General features: G+C 34.4%; 1 protein-coding gene across 3 annotated transcripts in view; it reads left to right on the top strand.

Annotated features, from left to right (window-relative positions):
- brun (trafficking protein particle complex subunit brun) overlaps positions 1-10385 on the top strand; it is a 129844-nt gene that overhangs the window by 68980 nt on the left and 50479 nt on the right. Inside the window, exon 1 of one of the 3 annotated variants that reach the window (XM_068393739.1) lies at positions 5315-5538. The exons of the other annotated variants lie outside the window; for them this stretch is intronic. The gene's annotated coding sequence lies outside the window, so the exon portion shown is untranslated. Of the gene's footprint in view, positions 1-5314; positions 5539-10385 lie in introns of those variants that run through there. 3 annotated transcript variants of the gene reach the window in all.

Genomic DNA, 10385 nt, shown 5'->3' with positions numbered 1-10385 from the left:
TTTTTGTCACTTTGAGAGGGGCGATGGTACGCACTTTTGATTCATCCTGAAATGATTGGATACCCCCACCCCCTATTTGCAATGTGGGTGCTGAATGGCCTCCCAGGCTCCAATGCTGGACCTTAAGGACTAAATGCATAAATCCAAGCCATTCAGTCTGGTTATTATTCATCAGTTATAAAGAATGATGAAAAACAAATATTTGGGTACAAAGTATAAAAGGATTGATTATCAATATATTCAAGTGGTATCACATCTTTCAAGTTTATAGATGTCTAGATTGAAGGGTGAAAAATCTAAAGAGGATCTAAGATGTGGAGTTATGCTCCGTGAAAGGTCAAATGAGGCATGCTTAAAGCTGGAGCAGCTGTTTGGAAATGGAATGGTTCATGCTCATTCTAAGGAGTACTTTTATCAACAGCTTTTCAGAGCTTTGCTTTTTGTGATTATTTACGGTCGATTTTATTGCCCAGGACACGTGAAGTATTTAACTGGTTTGATTTCAATGAAGAAATTAAAGTTTGGATTGCCATTCAGGAAATAAGTGGAAGGAAATTAAGTTGAATTAACCCTTAAGTATAATAATTAGTTTTACGTAATTTTAAATAATGCAAATTTGTATGGATGCACGTGACTACGGGTTGGTAACCCCATAGATTCATCTTTCGTACAGACGTTTTCCTGAATACAGGAATGTTGAAGAGAGTGAAACTGGCGAAAAGAGCACGTGACGATGTTTATAATCTCTGAAATTGTTGGGACAGGGTTTTAAACATGTGTGTTTTTTGACTTATTGAATATCTGGTCCGAGTCTAAATTTGGTTTTTGAGTCTTGTATCGTCCTACATTGAAAGTGGTCCAAGGAATTGAAAATAAACTTCCATATTCAGAGAGAGAGAGAGAGAGAGAGAGAGAGAGAGAGAGAGAGAGAGAGAGAGAGAGAGAGAGAGAGAGAGAGAGAGAGAGAGGAAGACGACGACGACGACGGATTGACAAACTAAGAAATTTTGCAGGTATGGACGGGCATAGAAAGGCAATAAACAGACGCAAGTGGAAGGGCATATCTGGGTCCTTAGTTTTGCAGTGGAAAACGGAAGGTAATATATATATATATATATATATATATATATATATATATATATATATATATATATATATATATATATATATATATATATATATATATATATATATGTATATATATATATATATATATATATTATATATATATATATATATTCACAGTATATATATATTATATATGTATATATATATATATATATATATATATATATATATATATATATATATATAATATATATTATATATGTATATATATATATATATATATATATATATATACACAGTATATATATATTATATATGTATATATATATATATATATATATATATATATATATATATATATATATATATATATATATTATATATGTATATATATGTGTATATATAAATACTGTGTATATATATATATATATATATATATATATATATATATATATATATATATATATATATATAAATATATTATATATTTATATATATTATATATATATATATAGAGAGAGAGAGAGAGAGGAGAGAGAGAGAGAGAGAGAGAGAGAGAGGAGAGAGAGAGAGAGAGAGATGAGAGAGGAGAGAGAGAGAGAGAGAGAGAGTATTTTCTGGTTTAAAAAGGACAAACGCTAAACTAACAGACAAAGGACCCTAACAAAAGCTCTTATAGGTGGAAAACATGCCCAAGGGGACCCCTATCCCTCCTGCCTTGAACGGCATTTGTCAACGAAACCCTCAGGTTTATATATTCTTTTTTAACAGTAGCCATAACTTTTCGCATATTTTACTCCTGAAGAGTGACTTCGTTCAGTCAGAAAGCTGTACACGTACGCGCGTGCACACACACACACACATATACATTCGCGTGCCTTGCGTCTACCATTTCCAGACATTATTCTTCACAAGTCCGAATGAAAGAGCGGAAACGTTTCTACTGAGTTGCTCCATTTATTTTGTTTTGCCGTCAGCTGTTTCAGCCATTGTGTGTGCATGAAAGTGCGAGTGTGCGTGTCCTCCAAACATGTGCATCCAACTGCTGTTAAACAACAGTCAACAGGAATAATCCGAAATAAACCACGCAGGTTTTTTGTCAACCCCGGGGAAAGCATTTGCTGCCAATTGCCAGACACGTTGGATAAAAGCTATTCGCAAAATGTTTGTTTATTGTATAGTCGCATCTTTGTCCCAATATCATAAAGATTATTGCACTGATTTTTATGTGGTTAACGACGTAAGAGAAGCTCTTAATGCATCGTATCTACATCAAAATATTTCGGAAATCAAATTTCAAGATCGGCCGTTATTTCTTGGAGGAAATATAGGAGGTATTTTCCTATTTATGTTTTAGTTCTCAGTTTACTGGAATTATTTGTAATCACAATTTTATGTACATTTTACTTCCTTCATGGCAACGTAGTTTCTCTCTCTCTTCTCTCTCTCTCTCTCTCTCTCTCTCTCTCTCTCTCTCTCTCTCTCTCTCTCTCGCGGACGTTTAGAAGTTGCCATTTTAAGTGTTGCCAATTGACTGCCTATATTTATGAGAACATTGCTGTATATACGGAGAGATGAAGTACCAATTATAAAACAATGTTTGTTTGAAATAACTTTTATGGCTTTTATTGGAGTCTTGATCTTCTAAGCTGAAGGTATGGATGGATGGATTATGGGATCACTGCATAGTCCAAGCGTTGGCCACTATAAATTTCATCCAACAGTATAGTGTAGCATGAGTAAAAGAAATCGTGTAATAAATGGTAATTGATAAATTAATCAAACATAAGATTATCTTCTTAATACATATATATATATATATATATATATATATATATATATATATATATATATATATATACGATATATATATATATATATATATATATATATATATATATATATATATATATATATATATATATATTATATATAGTGTGTGTGTGTATGTATGTGTATATATATATATATATATATATATATATATATATATATATATATATATATATATATATATATATATATATATATATATATATATATATATTTATATGTATGTGTGTGTATGTGTGTGTCTTATAACTGTAATCGAACAGTTCAACATGTTTCCTCAAAAAAGGTTCATAAAAAGAAACAAAGGAAATTTAGATATGAATAAGTAAATCACTATATTGGAAAAACCCATTTCCTTTCATATATATATAAACGGTCACTGTCCAGTGTATTCCTCATTTTTACTTTACACCTTGAAGACGGCCAATGTGTATTGGTCGACCTAGGAACAAAATCCTTCCAAGGTTCCTTATTGTTTTCATCGGACCACTTGAAAAAAAAAGAAAAGAGCCGAAAATGAGAATGTATCTGGGATTATGACTGACGGAACCAAGACCTTAATCCATCGTCTGTTTGAAGTCCTCTTGTAACTTAAATCTCCAGGTAAAGTGACCGAAATCGTCAGACTTCGATACGATATATTCCCCCATCTCTTTAGTTTGGTTTGACTATAGTTGAAAATGTTTTAGTGATCTGTTATTAGATTTTGTTAAATTAAGTCTTAATGATTACTATATAAGCAATTTTCTCGTCTTCTGGGCCTCTGAACCATCGTATTTCTTTGATTTGAGTTTCTTTGCTTGAGGATACAATGGACGACACACCGCTTTCATGTGCCTCATAAGTTTTGCAGCATTGGAGGGGATGGGAGCTATTTTTATTATTAATCATGGCTTGATGAATTTTATATATATTCCTCCATAGGTTTTAAGCCGCGGCTCTGTTCTGTGCTTAGTAGAAATACCATACCATCTTTATCTCTGTTATATATATAAAAAAAACATTATTTATTGTGCAAAAGTGGTGTGATTAGTTTTATTTTTTTATATTGTTGTGATGGCCCATAGGAAGCGTCCCTGCCTGCCGCTACCCAGACTCGGGTTCGAATCCCGCTCAAGGTCGATAGTTTCTTTAGTGTCTGCAACCTCACCATCCTTGTAAGCAAAGATCAGTCTCTATGCATTGTCCTGCTTGTTAGGGCACTGCCACTGTCCCTTGTTTCTGCCATTCATGAGCGGCCTTTAAACATTTTAATTGTGAGTGTAGGGGTAAGGTTGAGTAATTTGTATCATTTAGTGCAGAATGACGTAATCCATTATTTATTGTATATTTTCTATATGCTGTCTGTCTTGTGTAGTGTAGTGTAGGCTACTCTTTCATCTTGACCCGCAGAAGACTCCTTGTCCCATTGTATACAAACAAAGATAAGTGATTCTACACATTTGTAACGGTGATTCACCGAACCTTATCAGAATTATTACCGAGTGGCATTTTGCTGACCTTCAGGTTCGGGCTGGTATTTCGTCCGGATTTCAAGAATGTTATTTGACAGTCTCTCTCTCTCTCTCTCTCTCTCCTCTCTCTCTCTCCTCTCTCTCTCTCTCTCCTCTCTCTCTCTCTCTCTCTCTCTCTCTCTCTCAGATATTTGCTTTACTTTACATCCGATTATTAACAAATATCTTTATTATTTTTACGTACTTTCTTCATTTTTATTTTTCCTAGTTAACCCCCAACATTCTCTGCCATTTCTGGAAATCCGTAACCATGGTATTTGCGACACCAAACAACTCTTGAAACAATCAATCTCTTCTTCCTTCTCCGTTTGTGAATTTGGTATTGAATCGACACCTTACCTCGATTGGGAGAGAGAGAGAGAGAGAGAGAGAAGAGAGAGAGAGAGAGAGAGAGAGAGAGAGAGAGAGAGATCCAGTCCAGTTCAGAATTGCTTCCATGCATCCCAGCACCTTAAAGCAGTGGGTTTACGAGAGAGAGAGAGAGAGAGAGAGAGAGAGAGAGAGAGAGAGAGAGAGAGAGAGAGAGAGAGAGAGAGAGAGAGAGAGCAGCTTGTGTGTTCCGCGTCTCACCGGGTTTTCCCTGGATCGGCTTTCGCTTAGTCTTTAATGGATCCCGATCAGAAAAGGTGGTGAAGTTTCGTGTGCCGTACCGGATGTGGTGTTTTGTTACGCGGGTTTTGGTTCTGTTGTGAATAATTGTGAAAAGAAATCTTTTGCAAGAGTCTCATGATTTCATATATACATAAATTCAATTTGTATTTATCTTTATGGTGAATTTAGTTATAGTGATATCGCATAGATGTGTTCATTTTAACGGTTTCTATATAGCGTGGATTATAATTGTTGCATTGTCTTCTATTTCTTATATATAAAAGAAACATTTAATTAAGTATGGACAAGAAAAAGTCCATTTATAGTTCAAGTAACAGTGGAATAAATGCATAGCGTTCAATAACACTAAAATAACACACTTCAGAAACATTGTTTTGGAAAACTCTAGCGCGTTTTATTGCTGACGAACGCTTTGTTATGGCGGGTGCGTTCTCTGTTCTGACACTTTAATGAAGTAGACATCAGAGGCGTTCTGAGAAAGAGAAAAGAAACCAGGTTGCTTGATAAAATGGTTAGTGTTCTATTTCGGTACAAGTTATGAATCTCTCTCTCTCTCTCTCTCTCTCTCTCTCTCTCTCTCTCTCTCTCTCTCTCTCTCTCTCTCTCTCAGATTACGAAATACTAAGTTCAGTAAATTACGTCTGAGATGAGTCGTTATAAGTGTTAATGAAACTGGAGACACACACACACATATATATGTGTATATATATATATATATATATATATATATATATATATATATTATATATATATATATATATATTATATATATATATATATATATATATATATATATATATATATATATATATATATATATATATATATATATATATATATATATATATATATATATTATATGTAAATGGGAACTACGAGTCTTAGTGAAAATGGCAAAAACGTAGCTCTAACCAATAGCAATAATTACAGAGGCATCACACTTACGTCAGTTGTGAAAATATGTAGTATGCTCATTCTAAAGAGACTAGAGAGAAAGATTGATGAAAAACTGAGATATGAACAAGCATGACTTAGAAAAGGTCGAAGTTGCACTGAAAAAAATTTCATTTTGAGACATGTTGTACAGCAATGCGTAGAATATAGAAATCCCCTTTTAATGGCATTTGTGGACTATGAAAAAGTCTTTGATAGTGTGCATCAGCTAATTCAGTGGAGAATCCTGCGTTATTATGGAGTTCATCTTAAATATGGCAATTGGATTAAGTCTGTTCATGAGCATAGCAAGTGCAAAGTTAATGTAAATGGAGTCCTATTAAGTGATTCTCCAGTGAACGGTGGAGTACCCGCAAGGGAATGTGTTATCGCCTATGTTGTTTATCCTCCTCATGAATTTTGTAATGCATAGAAGAGTTGAGGATGGAGGAGATGGGTTGGTAACAGGAAATTAGCGGACATAGAGTATGCTTATTAACAAAACGCCTCATAACTTGCAACACTTGCTTACCAGACTGAATGAAATATCACATGAGGTTGGGGTCAAGATAAATAGAAGAAAGACAAAGATGATGAGAACGGAATGTGCAATGGAAGATGAAATATCATTGGAAGGAGAAAGGATTAATGAGGTGGAATCATTTGAATAATTAGGAACTACAGGATCTTTAGAATTGGAGCTTAATGAAAGATTGAAAAAAGCAAATCAGACAAAGGCTTGGTTATGTAATTTGGAAATCAAACCGCCTGAAATTACATTTAAAAATCAGGCTGTATATCAGTTTAGTGAGATAGGTGATACTGTATGGACATGAGTCATGGTATGACAATGAAACAATAACTAACAGACGTTGTAGATTTGAGAAAAAACTCTTAGAAGGATATTGGGAGTTAAATGACAGGATAGGATTAGAAATGAAACTTTAAGAGAGATTACTCGAGTACCATATGTGGATAAGATAATGGTGAGGGGTAAATGGAGGTGATTTGGCCATGCTCTTCGCACTCTCTAGAAAGATTAGCTCAACAAACTTTTAACTGGGCTCCATAAGGTACTCGAAGAGTTGGAAGACCCAGGCCTACATGGCTGAGGACTATGAACATTGAAGTAGATGATGAATGGATAAGTGTTGATTTAAAACCTCAAGATAGAGATGACTGACAAAATCTAACCGAGGCCCTTTGCGCCAATAGGCGTGGGAGATGATGATGATGTATACACTCACACACACACACACACACACATATATATATATATATATATATATATATATATATATATATATATATATATATATATAGATAGATAGATAGATAGATAAATAGATAGATTGATATGTTTGTGTGTGCAGTATATATACACATACATATTACAATCATTCACAGTATTGGCTACTTCATACAGACACTCATACTATACACATACACATAACACACTACACTGACACTAACACACACACACATAACACACTACATTGACACTAACACACACATAACACACTACACTGACACTAACACACACACACACACATAACACACTACACTGACACTAACACACACACACACACACACAACACACTACACTGACACTAACACACACACACACACACACACACACCACATAAATCACTTCATCATACACAAAATCTCACTCAAGCAAATACCAAATGCACGTCATCACAAAGCAAGCACGATCGCCCACTTACACGTGGCAATGAAAAGGCGTCACTACCACGTTCCTTTCAGAGTCCTGGAAGTGTAGACACAGGGCTTTGTATGACAGCAAACCAATACCGTGCAGTTTCCTGGTGAATTGATATGCGGATCTCGCCTTTAGAGAGAGAGAGAGAGAGAGAGAGAGAGAGAGAGAGAGAGAGAGAGAGAGAGAGAGAGAGAGAGAGAGAGAGAGAGAGAGAGCATCATCCTTTTCCTTCTCCTCGTCTCTCTTTAAGGTCAGAGGTCAAAGGGATGACCCACTGATTCTATATTTTAGATGTTTTGAACCGTTGTTTGTTTTGCCTTCTTCTTCTTCTTCCTCTTCCTCTTCCTCTTCTTCTTCTTCTTTCTATCGCCGAATTGTGTTTTTCTTTGTATTACAAATTTCCTCTTCGCATCTTTCTGGTTTATCTTAAAGGAAAACATTCGTTGTTTACGTAAACAAACATTTTGGTTCATAAGTGTCGATTGTGGTCACCGATAATCATTTCGCAAAAAAAAAAAAAAAAATGTAGGCCTACATACACGTTTGTAATAACTTTTAAATTTACTGCGATTTAGAAAATTAAATAATGTTTACATGAACCAGTTAATTTCCGAAATGTGTGAGCTAATTTGATTTGTTTTGTGGTGTAATTAAGCTTAGTGTTTTAAAGTGGCATAACGCCAGTTGGTAATTGACTGTTTATTGTTATAGATTTTATTTTCATATTTTCATTAATAATTTAATGTATTTTGTTGTCATAATCTTCCTGGTCATTAGTGCGTATACTTTTATGGCAGCTAATTGCTAGTAGACAATAGGAAATAAACAATAGTGTAATAAAAACCGAGCCACATATCCATCTCTTGCGATAAAGGATAACATATGAATTAAGAGCATAGAAGCAAGGATGGATTTCCAAAGCTTGGCATTGGATGGAAAGTAATAAGTGACTGGAATAATAACAGGTGGGCCTCCTTCATGCCTTGTCAGCGTTTTATTCTTTTAAAGTGGACGACTGGCATTATTCTACCCCTTTAGGGTTACAGTAAATTCATGAAACATCAGTGGAGGTGTCCTCGTCCTGGTCATCACAAGTATCCTAACTTCTATCGTAAGGAATAATGGAAATTGGGTATTTCAGTTCAGAAAACATAATTTCCCATTTTCTTTCTGAGTTGGAGGCGTAACTATTTCATTTTTTCAATCAACTCGAGACATTGATGAATCCATTTTTTCTGTTCTGAAAGCATCCCTATCCACATTTTAGCCTTCTTCTTTACTTCCATTCCAGCTTCATATCTTCCTTCTAGTGTCCAACCTCTTAACTTTGACTTCGCAGTGCAAATGCGGTGCGTACCCTCAGTTGCACTTGGGTGCAAAATGGCCTCCCTGGTCCTAGTGCCGGATCTAATGGCCCAACTCATAAATCCAATGCAATCTCATTCAATTAATATTTTCCATTATCCACAAATAAGAATTTTCCGTTTTCTTTCAAAAAATTATAGATTGGCTACATTTCTTCCACAAATACAGGCTGTAATGCCAAAATTGCTGATGCAAGCTTAACCAACTCTGTGTTTCTTATAAAATGACAGCATACCTATCCCCTTTATTTCTGGGGGGCGGCGGAGAACATAACTCACATTTTCTTCATAAATTATAGCCCTAGTGGCCATTTTCTATTCAGAATAAATTTGCAGTTTTCAAAGATGCTAGTAATGTGATGTCACGTGTTCCAAAGGGGAAGTATCAGGTAAACAAAGTTTGAGATCTTATGTTCATATTTGTCTGTTCCATAATGGTATAATAAGAATGGCAGACGTAGTAAAGATTAGAGAGATGATAAGTGTGTCACGACAGATTTTATAAACACGTGTTGAGGATGGATAGTGGGGAGGGAGTGGTGAAGGCTTGGAAGGAACCTGTTAAGGGGGAGATCACAAGGGAGCTGAGAATTAGATAGTGAGATAAGGTGAAGGATGATATGGAGAGAAGGGGTTTAGTGGAAGATGATGCCTTTGGTCGAAGGCATTGGAGAGGGCGCATCAGGCAACCGACCCCTTAACGTAGGGACAACAGTGGGAAAGAAGTCCTTATGCGTCTGTCTACATCTAATCCATTTGTTCCTATGTTTTGAAATAGATATCTATGTCAGAAGTGGCAGTGAATGGGCATGAATGAGGAATTCTGTCAATTACCATATAATTATAATGGTGCAATCGTTTGTACCCTTTGTGAAAGCCCATCTCATTCATGCCCATTAATGATAATGATAATAGTAGTAATAATAATAATAATGATAATAATGAGGATGATAATATTATTATTAATAATAATAACTAATGGCAACAATAATTATAATGATGATAATAATAATAACTAATAATAATGATAATAATAACAATGTTAATAATGATAAAAATAATAATAACAATGACAATAATGATAAAAATAATAATAATAATAATAAGTGTTAAAACTTAAAACCTACTTTCATTATTCCATCTTTATTTTATGGTGGATTGATTAAGATAAATATGGCTGACAAAAGAACGTAGGTTAGCAGATAGGAATGTTCTTTTAATGAGCTTCTATTGTAAAGTAATAACACAAATATCTGTTGAAATTACTGTTGTAGGTCGTAGAATTAATGATTTTTGTTGACTCAAATGTAATGATACTGTATTTGTAATAGTGGTTTA

This window comes from Palaemon carinicauda, chromosome 19 (genome assembly GCF_036898095.1).
Source record: "Palaemon carinicauda isolate YSFRI2023 chromosome 19, ASM3689809v2, whole genome shotgun sequence".
Classification (NCBI taxonomy): Eukaryota; Metazoa; Arthropoda; class Malacostraca; order Decapoda; family Palaemonidae; genus Palaemon; species Palaemon carinicauda.
This window is presented reverse-complemented; position numbering and strand designations above follow the sequence as displayed.